Consider the following 15,011-nt stretch of genomic DNA (forward strand, 5'->3'; position numbering starts at 1 on the left):
CTGTGCCCAGCAGGTGAGCATGATGTCAAACAAATATACCAGGCACACAGGTATTTTGAGCTGTGGACAGCTATAAGATTGCCCCTGTAGCGCTAAAGGGAAAGACCTCCCCAGAACAGGAAGAAGATTTTGTCAATGTAATAATTAATGTTATTATAATGGTGAAGGACAGTCATGGTTGGCAGCAGATGACCATCTTGAGATTTCTACAAAGACTAGCTCGTGGCTAAAAATAAGTAGCCACACATACTTCCTACCCCCAGCTATAATTGTTCCTCTGTTACCTTGTGAATCAAGTGCTCCCCACACCTCTTAGGGGCAATGTTCGCATAAACATCGTGACTGTGCATATTTCCCGGTACTATCAAAACTCAACATTGCCTTCCCCTATTGGGAGCAAAGAGAATTTCACGATGTTGCATAGTCGCGGAGATCAATTAGCAACGTCACAAGTTCCTTGGCAACCGTGGCTAGTTGAATATGCCCCTTAAATTGTTACTTCTGCATAATATTTTTGTGCTTTATAAATAAAATATAATAATATTAATAGTATTAAAGATAATCATTGCATCCATTTTTTTTTCTATCCTCCCTACTTGTGAGATGGATGGTTACATGTATCAAATCTTTATCTTTCCCATGCATCAGTTTAATACACAGAGCTCTCACTGCCCCATCCCCTTATCTATTACCCACAATAGAACTTGGAAGATATCCAAGACTACTGTTTAATTTTTGACATTGTTGCAATATTTTTGAAATTCTGTGCAAAGCAGTTAACTGTGTGTGCTGCAGAGCAGCTGATAAGTTGAAATGTTGTTTTCTATCACAAGGGAGCAGAAAAATGAATAACAAGGCACACAGATCTTCCTGTTGTCAATTGGAGGGTATGAATTTAAACAAAAACAAATGAGTGGACTCTCAGCTGCCTTTCTTACATTTCGTGTTGTTGCACAGCAAGTCCCTGTCTTTATGCTGTCTCTTACAGCTCTCATTAGCTCACAATTGATATGTCTATTGTTCCAGTCTTTGCAAGAGGAATGCACTCGCATTGCATGCTAATTTGTAAATAAAAGGGATGTTCTTTAGTACATATACCAAAAAAATAAGGCTTATTTTATTGAATGCATACCGATCTGGTGCAAAAGCCAAACTTGAAGAGTTTTGATTGGTTACAAAAGGATGTAAAAAATTTATTGCTATTTTTTTATATTATAATAATTAGTGTTCAAAGTTGAAGTTGCACTTTTAATAAACAGTACATCCATCTAGTGTAAATCTGAGGTTCATTGCAAATCATTCCTTTTGCCTATCATACCCAACCCAACAAGAAAGTCTTGGGGCTAGATTTACTAAACGGCGGGTTTGAAAAAGTGGAGGTGTTGCCTATCGCAACCAATCAGATTCTAGCTGTCATTTATTTGGTACATTCTATAAAATGACAGCTAGAATCTGATTGGTTGCAATAGGCAACATCTCCACTTTTTCAAACCTGCAGTTTAGTAAACATACCCCTTAGAATTACCAGTACCAGTCAAGAGTAAAGTATATGCACTGGTATAAGATTCGCCTAGTACATCGGTGCATGGCATAAGGTAATACTCTCTTTCAAGAAATGTCGTTGCTTGAGAAATAGTAGTAGAGTATAACATTATCCAAAACATCAGAGTTATGCCCTTCCTGTAATTTTGTTACCTATGTGACTATGATTGGTGAAGTTGGTGGATTCATGACATCCTGGATCATTAGAACTTTGCCTGATATTAGGATACATATTTTGAATCAAATTGCAAACCCAAATTCAGGAAGTTCACTAAGGCAATATTAAGTAAATGCAAAAGCTAAAAACTGAAGTTTATCTTTTTTTTCAAATAAAAATAAAAAAAAAATCAAACAGATTTATATGGAAAAAAACTTATTTAACCTCCTATGAAAATACTATTACCATTCAAACTGGGAATAAGAATTTAAAATCAATTTGATGGATATTAGTAGTAGTGGCTCAGTTTTACAAACAGTTAGGGGGACTGAATCACTTATTTAAGAGCAAAAACATTTTTTTTCATATTCAGGATACAAGAACCCTCCACTGTTATTTGCTTCATCTTCTCTGAACCTCTCAGAAACAGGGATGTAAACATAGGGGTAATAGCAGCGGTAACCGCAATATATGTTGATGTTCTGTTTCTTTATTAATGCTACTGCATTAAGTAACATGAAGTGGAGGAGAGCTGACAGGACATTAGCTAGATTTGCAGCAGGGTTCGTTATTTGTTGGACAAGGTGTTCTGATAGAAGCTTGTGTTTGTGCCAACAGGTGCATGCGTATGTATACCAAACTTTGCCTTGTAAATAAAACTTTTGTGTTTTGGAACCTCAGCGATCGCATCAGAGAATCTTTGTTTTATACAATACTACGGACATAACAACCTTTAGTTGGAACAGGCGATATGGCTGAAAAATAAGTACCTGAGAGTGTCCAGAGCTGGAATCGGACGCTGCTGCATGTGCACGGCCTTACTGTACATTGACTTGGGGCATATGCCCCTTCACTCCATGAAATAGTAGGCTGTCGTAAATGTCCTTTGTGCTCCAAGATGAATTGAACATTGCTGTGTTCTGTGGTGTATGGGCATGCGCAGAATAGTTGTGTGGATTATACAAAATCATTGTTTAAGCCACTTAATGTATCAGGCCCGATTGTGTGCACATCCCATCACTGCATTGCCAAGTTTGCATATTTGTAATTAAAAGCACTGACAGCCTGTCTGGCCCTCCCCTCCTATCCTCAACCACTTCCAGCTGTTATTTCCGCGCCGACGGTGGAAACCAAGTTTGAATAGAAGAGTCTAAAATATCTTTGCAAGTCTTACTATGGTGTAGGTGTTGGGATGTAGCATGATGAGTATAGGAAACACTAGAGCTTTACACAGCTAACTCCCCTGTCTAAACTCAGCCCTGCTTTTAAGTATATCTTTGCTAAGTCCAATCAAGTGGTGCATGTGGCTGACCGTTCAATAAATCAGACAATGTTTTATGAGCTTATGTAGTTCAGCCTTCAGAATTCAGCAGAGAACCACTGATTTGCTGTACAAACACTGTGCTTATGTAATTTCCTTAGAATGGGGCACAGACAGTGTCCTGTTATGGGGCCTTCTCTCTCCATGTCCCACCACTTTTTATCCAGTATGTATTTGTAAACACACAACGTTAACAGATAGGAACTTCCTCTGCCAAATTTTATACCGTTCATATATCCATACTCCAAATGAATTTCTTTTGCATTCTAACTGCACGCACATTTATAAAATGAAAAATCCTCCCACTGAAGACTGTAAAAGTCCTTTCCTTATTATGCTAAATGAAAGAGGCACAAATAATGTTCCATTATGAGAGATAATATCTTTGCAGTTAATAAATGATAGAAAAGATAGTTATGCACAGGGAAAGGGCGGATGAAAATGTCACTAGTAAACAGAATGGATGAAAGAACAGTTCACAGTAGGAGTATCAGAAACACAATACAGATGTTGTATAAGAAAATGAAAGAAACCTCTTTAATTCAATGGAAAAAGTAACCATGTTTATACGATGGGTTCATTTTTAAGTTATTCTGTTTATATGACCTGATTAATGAGCAATTGTCACAGATTATGTTTTCACTACAATCCCCATTAGAGATGAGCAAAAGTGTAGCAAAAGTTTGTACAAATCAAATTTTGCTGAAGAACAGAGATTTCGCAGAGATGTAACGTTCTGGCTTTCACTTCACCATTCCATAGAATGGCCATTTCACACTCTTCTTGTAACTTCGAATTTCATTGAATTTATACAATACAAATAGCGTTGGAAGGATGATAGTAAATTAAATATGTTTTGTTGTTTGGTTGAGGTTGGAGCAAGAGAAAGAACAGCACAGCAAAGCATTGCATTAAATATTTACAATCTTGATTTATTGTACTAGACTTAATATTACAAGTATTGATTATTGTCTTTTTGCACACTACCTTATGACTAAAACAACTACTGTGAGAATTGCTCTATCCTGTTGCATTTAGCAATTGTCTTTCACAAACTTATAAGGAAGTATGTGTGGTCAGTCGCAATAGTAAGTTTCTGGTTAGATTCACATGAAGTACTCTCAGTTAAGAACGCATAGGTACATGCAGCACAGCTGTAATGCAACAGCATCTAAAATTCATACAATTTGGTTTCGAGTTAGTGTACCAAAGAAGTTGCTATATTGTTGATTCATTTTTCTCCACTGGTTAGTGGCTATTATACTTTTTGATCACTGTGAAAATCACCCTATCCTTGTTCTGCAATATTTCATAATTATCATTTGTTTTGTAATTATTATTTGTGTGATATTGGCCAGTCCTTATATATTGCACAAGCACCCTCTTCCAATGTATCCATTTAGCATTGATGTCGAAAAGGAGAAATAGAATAGTCAAGCCACACAAGTTACGTGGAACAAGCTAACCTACATTTTGGGGGCATGGGAAGATTGTTAAATAAACCTACTCCTCCTTTAGCAGGAGCAGCACCTGAAAATCAGAAACATATAATGTTTCATACAATCTTCCTGTTGATGTTGAAACAAACCTCAGATACACCATGTTTTCTGGTGTTGCCAGTGTAGACAAACTACAATTGTCAATGATTACAAAACAGTTAACATCATTAGTAACCAAAAGGTTGCAATTACCTAATTCTGCAGGGTTAATGAAAAGTTCTGGTTCTGAAAATAATAATGATATTGAGGGAGAGATAAAGCAAGGAGGTGCATAGGGAGCTTACTTGCGATTGAATAAAGATAAAACCACAGATGGAAAATGTGGGGGTGGTGATGATGGTAATGAATCAGGAATGTTGCATTGTTCTCCCCAGTCATTATAGCCAGTATGCAGTGCTTCTGCACCCCTCCCCCCCCAATACATTGCTGCCTTGAGTGATGTCATGTGGCTTCCTCAGGAAGTTCTCCTGAGAGAGAGGAGATGCCACGCTCTGTGGTAAAAACATGTTTGTAACACCCTTTGCATTACAAGTAGTTTGAATCCTTGTTTATTACTCATTTATCTCATTTTGTCTGATTTTATTTTAATTTATATTTTGTTTTTGTAACTGCTCCTGCATTGATCCTACCATTTAAACTATCTCCAACCCTCAATATTATCTCCTACCCCTCATTCAATTTCACTATCAAAAACCACTGGTTGCTCTTAGTTTCCACCAATCTCTCCACACATATGTTCCCATCCATATGGCTATATTGCTAATTCTTCTCACGCCACCATTCTATTTAGTTTTCATTGCCCCAAAACACATCTCACAGTACGGGCCCCCCATGTCACCCGCCCCCCACCCCCATGAGCACCCCCCATGAGCAACACATACTTACCTGGGGGCCCGCCGCTGGTCTCCGCTATTCTGTCTTCAGCCTGGCTGTCACCATGACAGCCAGGCACCAGGATCCGATCGCAGGGGTGGAGGAATCATTCCCCCTGTGATCATGTGATCTGTCACAGGCTGAAGACAGAATAGCAGAGACCAGCGGTGGGCCCCCAGGTAAGTCTGTTGTAAGCTGTTGTACCGGGCCCCCTGGTGAGCCCGGGCCCAGTACAACAGTACCCCCCATACCCCCCTGATGGCGGCCCTGATGCTCAATATTGTCTTCTACCATCTTACCACCTAAGACACTTGTACCCCTACCCAATACCTCTACAATAATACAGGAAAACCTTAACTTATTGTGTATAGATATACTGTATATATGTTTATATATACACAGACACATCCCTTTCACACTGCTTATCATCATCATCATCATTTATTTATATAGCGCCACTAATTCCGCAGCGCTGTACAGAGAACTCATTCACATCAGTCCCTGCCCCATTGGAGCTTACAGTCTAAATTTCCTAACATACACACTCAGACAGACAGATACAGAGAGACTAGGGTCAATATAATAGCAGCCATTTAACCTACCAGTATGTTTTTGGAGTGTGGGTGGAAACCGGACCACCCGGAGGAAACCCACGCAAACACAGGGAGAACATACAAACTCCACACAGATAAGGCCATGGTCGGGAATTGAACTCATGACCCCGGTGCTGTGAGGCAGAAGTGCTAACCACTTAGCCACAATGCTGACCGACATCCATCCCAATATTCCACACACCCAGCATTCCTTTTAATAATCCTTTTCTCTATTTCTCATTGCACCATTTTACTTCTACTTTTCATTGTTTTAATTTCTAATCTTTCTTATGTTTTCCATCTGTGTATTTTATTTCATTCGTTATATCTATCATTTTCCAGTTCAAAGTTTTTCTATACACCCTTGTTTGATTTACATTTTTTATTCTTTGCTTAGTCCTAATAGTTTTATTGCTTGTTTATTCCTATTTCAAAACTGGTACAAATATCTCTATTAATAATACTATTATTAGTTTCTGTCATTTACACAGTTATTCCACCTTTTTTGACTTCTAGCTTTCTTTACTGCATAGGGCAACCACTGGCCAAGATCGTATCTCTCAATCCCACCAGCTATGGACCACCGCCTACTTGCGTTCGCAAATTAATATTGCTGATTTCTAAATTGGGTTATGAAGGTTTACTGTGATAAAATAAGCATGAGAGTCTCTTGTTAGTAAGTCTTGTAATCCTTAATGATGCTGCGAGGATTCACAACACTAGCTCCAATTAACAGCTGCCAGGAAACAATTACTGTCAGGATTCACAACACTTGCTTCAGGTGAAACCTGTCAGAAAACAGTTCACAGTGACAGCTACACACACCTTCTCTCAATTCCTGTAATTAGCGCTCTGTTAATCTAGCTAGTTACCTCATCTGTACTACTGCACAGCTTACTTTACTCTGCAGTCAGCCCTTCAGTGAAAAGGTCAAGTCAAGCAGTACAATTTATCATACCTGTTTGTAGCCTTTATAAAGTTCCTCAGTTCTACTAAACCTTTGCAGGAGAAAAGTTTTGTTTTGAATTTGCTTTGAAGAAAACTTGTTTTGATTTACTGTACATCACGATTCTACCTTCTCCAATCCTTCGACCTCGGCTTCATTCCGCACTAATCTACCTTTTCCAATCCCTTGATTTTGGCTTTGTCCATCGCTATTCTACCTTTTCCAATCCCTTGACTTTGACTTTGTCCATCACTATTCTGCCTTCTCCAATCCCTTGACTTTACCGTTGTCCATCACTATTCTACTACTCACAATCCCTTGACTTTGGCTTCATTCATCACCATTCTACAGTCTACAATCCTTTGACTTTGGCTTCATTCATCACTATTCTACCGTCTACAATCCCTTGACTTTGGCTTTGTCCATCACTATTCTACCTTCTCCAATCCCTTGACTTTGACTTTGTCCATCACTATTCTGCCTTCTCCAATCCCTTGAATTTACCTTTGTCCATCACTATTCTACTACTCACAATCCCTTGACTTTGGCTTCATCCATCACCATTCTACAGTCTACAATCCTTTGACTTTGGCTTCATTCATCACTATTCTACCGTCTACAATACCTTGACTTTGGCTTTGTCCATCACTATTTTACTGTCTACAATCCTTTGACTTCAGCTTATACCTCATGACCAGTCCTCTCAGGACCAAGTGGATGGCCGGACATGATGAGCCTCTGATCACTACACCAGGCAAGTGGTTCTTTCCTAGGAGCTGCCAGCACCATGATAGAAGTGAGTTTATCTAATCACACAGTGTCTCTAATTTAAAAGCAAAAAACCAGAGCAGCCAAATGGAGTAATATATGGAGATGTGATTATTAAATGTAATAAGTATTTAAAATAATTTATGGGTACTGCATAAAAGTGTGTAGGTATGTAAGTATGTGGTGGGATAACTGTCTAAACATTTTTATAAATTCAAAGGTATGTGTATAAAGATGATGAATGAATTTTCTTTTATTGTTTAAAAACTTTTTAAAATGCACACATACCAGAAATAGATAAGAAAAATTGTGTATAGCAACACAGGCTGCACACTGTAACTGCCTCTCATTTGTAGATATGAACAGGACAGGAACGGCAGAAGCCCATACACAGAAAAACCACCTGTAAGCCACGTTTCCAACGTGTCTTGTCAAAGGTTGTGAAAAAGTCCTTTAAAGAGTGGACGAAACGCGTCGCCAGTGTAATTAGATTACGACCTGTTAAGCAAATTGGAATTTCTATTGCAGTGCTAACATTCCAAGTCAGAAAGGCCAAAGAGAATTATTCATGCAGAACTTATGCTTACCGTCTCTTGATGTTAGTCCTCACTCCGTGTACTGAAAATTCAGACATGAAATGGCGCGAAAATTAATTAAGTAAATTAAACTAAAATAAGAACAAACCAATCGATAAATAAAAACTGTTATAAAGTCAATAAAATGGTTTTATTAGTCATTCCTAATGAGATTTTATATAGCTATAAGTATAAAAATCATTCATAAAAGGATTTAATTTTCCTTATTGATATTGCACAGCATGATAAAAAGAGTCCTTTCTTAAAAGTGATTTTCTTTGAAGATATAGTTCCAGTGAATGTCTGAATGTATCAGACTAATGTAGCAAAGAAAGGAAACATTACACAGTTGCTAATCACACAGCACTTAAAGCTCTAGATAAATGTCACCAAATTGGTTGTCCGGTGTTTCCAGAAATCTTTCTGATTTATAAAGTCAAGTTGCCTACTTATAGTGGGTGGAAATATTGTGTAGAGAACTAAAGTCATTGAGCATTATAAGCTGTAAAAGTTAGAAATACTTGTCCTCTTTGCAGAATAGTCTTTGTAGAGTTGGACAGCCGCAGGAGGAGATGTCTGTATTAAGCCTATCTGCGTCCAGCCGGTAGTGTGAAGAGTGCTGTGCTGATCATTCTCCCAGTGTGATGATACATGTAGTCAGGGCTGTCTTAACTCATGGGCACACTGGGCAGTTGCCTGGGGGCCCCACGAGCATAGGGGCCCCATAGGCTTGCCAACTTTTCAGTATATTATTCTGGTAGAATGTGTTCAGAGTCTTCAAACCCTCTTTATTAAAGCGTTTAGGTGGAATCGCATACATATCTTGTCTCATCTGTATGATTTACCAACTGAGTACTATTTTAACTTGTTTTTCAACTTCAAGACTCGTGTTATTTAAGCAGCCAGTGGAAACACACATAATAACCCAGAGCACTTCAGCATTTAAACATCTTTCTTAAGGGCAGCACGGTGGATCAGTGGTTAGCACTTCTGCCTCACAGCGCTGGGGTCATGAGTTCTGTTCCCGACCATGGCCTTTTCTGTGTGGAGTTTGTATGTTCTCCCCGTGTTTGTGTGGGTTTCCTTTGGGTGCTCCGGTTTCCTCCCACACTCCAAAAACATACTAGTAGGTTAATTGGCTGCTATCAAAATTGACCCTAGTCTCTGTCTGTCTGTCTGTGTGTGTGTGTGTGTGTTAGGGAATTTAATTTAAGCTCCAATGGGGCAGGGACTGGTGTGAATGAGTTCTCTGTACAGCGCTGCGGAATCAGTGGCGTTATATAAATAAATAATGATGATGAATGATGATGAAGTGTATTCAATCAGAGCAACAGCAGCAATTGAAAACCTATTTAACATAAAGAACTGGTGCCAAGATTGGCAGTTATGCTATCCCCAAGATAAACAGGGTGACTACAAGGGGAAGAATCACAAACCATGACAGTAGTAGCTCCTGTGGGTGTACAGCAGTATAAGGCTACTTATGTTATTAAAAACAGTCTCTACAGAAAACTGTCCAGGTGGCTTTACTTCACTAGGTTCCCGTTCAGGGCAGGTTAACAGAGAGTTCCCTGATGAGGGATGATATCATCAATGATGTTGGACATCCACCTGCAACAGCAAGCACAAGTGGCCATGTTATTGAGTCCCCTGGATCAGGGTCTAGCGTTTCCAGATGCCCTCTCTTTGTGTAATAGACCTCGGCTGTGAATTCAACTATTGCTTCTTCCTCTCCAGTGTATTAGACACTGGATGTTAACCCTGACCACTGCTTGCCGATTCAAACCTTGTCTGTGAATATAACCACAATTATTTCTTGCCCAAATACTGGACTTTAGCTGTGGATTTGATTACTGCTGAAATATAAGACTTTGTAGTTGTATAATCTCTATTTATTGAAAGAAAATTATTTAAAAAAAAACAGCAGCACAGAGACATCTTTTTCCTCAATATAGAGGTCACACTAAACACAGCGGGCCTGATTCATTAAGGAACGTAAGGCAAAAAAAATTAGAACGTTTTCTCCTGGACAAAACCATGTTACAATGCAAGGGGTGAAAATGAGTTTATTATTTTGCACATAAGTTAAATACTGGCTGTTTTTTCATGTAGCACACAAATATTTGATAGCTTATTTGTGTACTGAAATTTTAGGTTGATCTGTTTGTGTGTGTATGTTAAGGACTTTAGACTGTAAGCTCCAATGGTGCAGGGACTGATGTCAATGAATTCTCTGTACAGCGATGCGGAATCAGTAGCGCTATATAAATAAATGGTGATGATGATGCTGTCCTGCCCCAATTATAAATCTGTCCCAACATTTTAAATTTAGCGCCCCCTCCAATGCAATATGGTTTTGCCAAGGTGCAAAGTTGCTCCTTTTTTTGCTTTACTTTCCTTAATGAATCAGGCACAGGATATCCATACAGTGTAGTTAGTAGAAACAGATACAAACATCAAACATAGTTTTGGGGAAGGGAAAAGATGAGGGGGGAAAGGGGAAGTTCGGTCCTCAAAAAAGCACAGAAATTAATCAACAAAACTGGTGTTGGAGAAAATATGAGATGTTCCTCGTGTTTCTACGAGGAAGTTAGTGGGAACTTAGACCAGGGCAGGACAGTAGATGTGGTCTACTTAGATTTTGCAAAGGCCTTTGATACAGTGCCACACTAGAGGTTGGTTTGCAAAATAAGGGAACTGGGTCTAGGAATCAAAATTTGTACTTGGATCGAAAACTGGTTAGAGAATATTGAACAGAGACTTGTGATAAATGGAACATTTTCTAATTGGTCAAAAGTCTTAAGTGGAGTACCTCAAGGTTCCGTGCTGGGGCCACTCCTTTTTAATATATTTATTAATGACCTTGGTGATGGTTGAGAGAGTAAAGTTTCTATTTTTGCAGATGACACTAAACTCTGTAAGGTAATAATCAGAATCATTAAAAATTTAGAGCAAGATGTAGCTTCTCTACAGAGGGGCTTAAATAAACTGGAGGATTGGGCGGCCAAATGGAATATGAGGTTTAACATAGGTAAATGTAAGGTTGAGACACCCTACATAGAAATCGGAATTTATGACAAATTACAGAAATGCTATTCTATTGATAAGATTTGCTTTCTTATGACATGAGCTGTCTACATTTTTTCCTAATGTTATATCCGTCTATCAATCTATCTCTCTATCCATCCGTAATATGATACATCCTATTATCTGTGCGGGTCTCTTGAACTAGAAACATATAATAAGAAACACAACGATACTTGATGGCAAAAGTATGGAGAACTTTCGACTTGGTTTCTGTTGTCAAGGAAACAGCATCTCTGCTACCCTCTGCTACAGATGTGTGTGCAGCACATCTGTCTTAGGCATGGTGGGTTCTACTGTCCCATGAGACCAAGACATCAAGTATTACAGCATCAGCCGAAAGGATGGAGTACATAAAACACCTATAACCACAGTTACTGCAAACTTATATCAGCAACACAAAAACGCACAATAGTTATATTGTCTTTTAATAATAACCGTGCAGTGATATTACAGCTGGCACCGTTTATGCTGAGACTATTTAGATTAAGGCAAAATCTACCAAAGATTTTGCCAAATTTGTACAGCTTGAATTTATTTATGAAATTTCAGGGGGAAAAGTCATCATGTGTCATAATTCTATCATTGTAATGGTATTTGTGTCATTAAGACCTTGTGCACATGGACATTATTAAAACAGAAAAAAATGCAGTGTATTTGGTTAGTTGTTTCATTTCTCTGAATTTTTCTTCATTTGTCTCTTCTTTTTTTCATGTTTTTTTGTTCTTTTTTTACCCTTACATTTAATTAGGTACCGGAAATGCTTCTGGAAACATGAGTCCAAAAGTTAGTTACAAAAAAAAGAAAAAAGCACACAAAATACAATAAAAGCTATGTGCGATGGTAAGGCTGCATTTTGCTGAAGTTCCTCTGGAAATAATGAGGTAAAAATGACATGTTGGAAAACACAGAAAAAAAGCAACAAAAGAAAAAACGTCACCATTGACTGGTTCTTTACATGTGTTTTTTTATTACACAAAACGTGGAAAAAGGAGATTAAAAAAATATGTCTGCCCGAGGCTAAATTCATCTATTATAACTACATAATTTCACTTCAGCTGTATACTATGTAGCACTGATAATCCAAACCTGCATGTGCAAATTAAAGATGTTTTTCACCTTTAATTTATTTGTCTTGTACAATACTTTTAATCATGACATTTTTAACAAATATATTACATAGTGTACATGGCTTTCATCTGTTGTTTTTTTTAGTCAGACTATGATTTTCATGGGGATCTTGCAGGGTTAACAACCTAGAACCAATTTCAACAAAAATGTCCTAAAACCCATTCAAAAGTTAAAAGACCCAGCACCCTTTATAGCATAAATTCTCCCTTGGTAATTACAACACAGACAGTGACTGAACTACTATTGGTACCAGGGCCAGATTTACCATTAGGCAACCTAGGCAATTGCCTAGGGCCCAGCAGTCCCTCCCAGGGCCGGCAGTGAGACCACACTTTGAAAATGGGCCACTATTTATGGGCCAGTGCTATATGCTTGCCCCCCCGGGCTAAAGTCTGCCAGCCAGCCCCTGACTATGGGTATATGTTATGCTAAAAAACTATAGTGCTATGGATTTTTTCAGGGAGGGGCCCCCAAACCAGTATCTTGCCTAGGGCCCCATGAGGTCTAAATCTGGCTCTGATTGGTGCAGTAGGTATGTTACACCGGGGCCCATGAAGATAATTGGGCCCACATGGCAGATGCAGAGGGTTGAGGGGCTTGGTTCCCTCCGCCCCACCTCCCTGTACCAGGGTCCACAGCTCACAAGTTATACCTCTGAACACAGAGTTGCCCTTGTATATTGTTGCCCTTGGATATGACGAAAATTAAAAATGCTCTCAGTTTTAGATACAAGTGGATCTAGAGAGGAGCGCTGAGTCCTCTCCAAAGGAAGGGGCACCACTTCCGTACCCCCCCTGTGCAGAGATTACACAACCCACACCCCTGTCACCTCACCACAACCATGATTCGTGTAAGCATAAATTTGCAAGTTATTAGCTGGATTTAAATGTCCACTCAAAGAGTGACAAGTTTAAACTAACTTGATATTGTGTTCTTCTTATTACATATAAATCAGGTTACATTCAACATGAAGAGCACAAACAAAGGCATGTCGTTCAGTATTTGTATTACTTATTCGCTTACTAGTTCCTTTATCATGGACAAGGGCAGCCTGTTCCAGATAATCCCAAAGCTCACCAAAAAATGCTCTATATTTAAATATGGTCTATTCCTATGATCAGAGTTGCTGGAACCGATATAACGCCATTGGTCTCTGCATGTTACCTATCCTTCAAATTTGACTCATACCTTTCCTATTCCATTCAATGTGACTAATGCATGTTATATATTTCACCAGTATATTAGTAATAGAATCTGCCTTATTTTATCTAAAATTACTATTACAACTCTACTGGCGTAAATCTGTACTCAGACTGGCTGTTTGAATTCCCTCACGTCAGATGGATGATACGTTAAATGACAAATAGGGTGGGAGATAATGGCAAAGTATAAGACTTCATGCTAGTTGTTGACAACAAGAGCAAGAACATTGTAAAGAGTTTAGAACCACAATAGGGCAGCAGCATTCACTGGAGGACACCTCAATAACTGGGAAATCTTTGTTTACTAATTCTCTTTTCCAAACTGTAAGTTTTTAGCTCCTTTGGCAAACAATTACCCTGATCTCATAATAATATCATGCAGGTTGGATCTTCCTACAGTACCAGTTGAAAGTATCTAAAACTCAATAGCCACACTTTCTGGTTACCTAAGGGTCAAGTTCATCATCACATCTAAGTGGTTGTAGCTTATCTTACCAACTTATAAGGTTGCACCTTAAAAGGGGCCTTCTCATTTAGCCAACTCTTTTGTGAGGGTAACAACAGAATCTTATCTCTCTACACCAGATTGGGTACTATAGTTGGGCGTATCTGCAGATGCACCCACTTCTAATTGTGTCGTAAATAGGTCAAAAATGCCCTTAGTGTACTCAGCCTATGCTGGCCCAGCCCCGATCTGACCCACAAGATGTGAGGAGACACAAGTCAAAGATATGCAAGAGTACACTATTGCTGTGCATGCACTGTACGGAAATACGTATCTTACACAAGGATAAAAACGTACATTAAGCTTTAAATGAGCCCTCAAATGCTACTCCCCCACAAATGCTATTTTACATGTAAAATGCACAAAATCAGACCCATTTGTGCGAAAACAGGTGAATATGACATATAAACTGCAGAAGGTGCATCTTTGCTCTTTGGTAAATTAGCATTACCACTAAATTGTTTTTACCCAAAGATAGAACCTATAATAAGAGGGCATTTTCACAGTTACTTTCCTGTACACAACCCAAACAATGGAAGAAAATGTTACAGTACCTTTTTAACAGCCCAGTTTGAGACTGATGCAGGTTATTTATATATTCAATATAATTAAACTGTTACATGATTCCATAGTAGGATAGCTACAGTAAACAGAAATGTCCTCTGTTATTACCGTCATTTGTAACGTTATACTGTGTGCATGGCAGTAACAGCTATAAATGTGGCCAGCTTTGTATAGGGCCAGGCTCCTGTCTCTTGAGATCCTCATACACTCCCCTGCCCCACAGACTGCAGAATGCGCACTGACATTTACTA

The sequence above is a fragment of the Mixophyes fleayi genome, chromosome 7 (assembly GCF_038048845.1).
Source record: "Mixophyes fleayi isolate aMixFle1 chromosome 7, aMixFle1.hap1, whole genome shotgun sequence".
NCBI classification, from domain to species: domain Eukaryota; kingdom Metazoa; phylum Chordata; class Amphibia; order Anura; family Limnodynastidae; genus Mixophyes; species Mixophyes fleayi.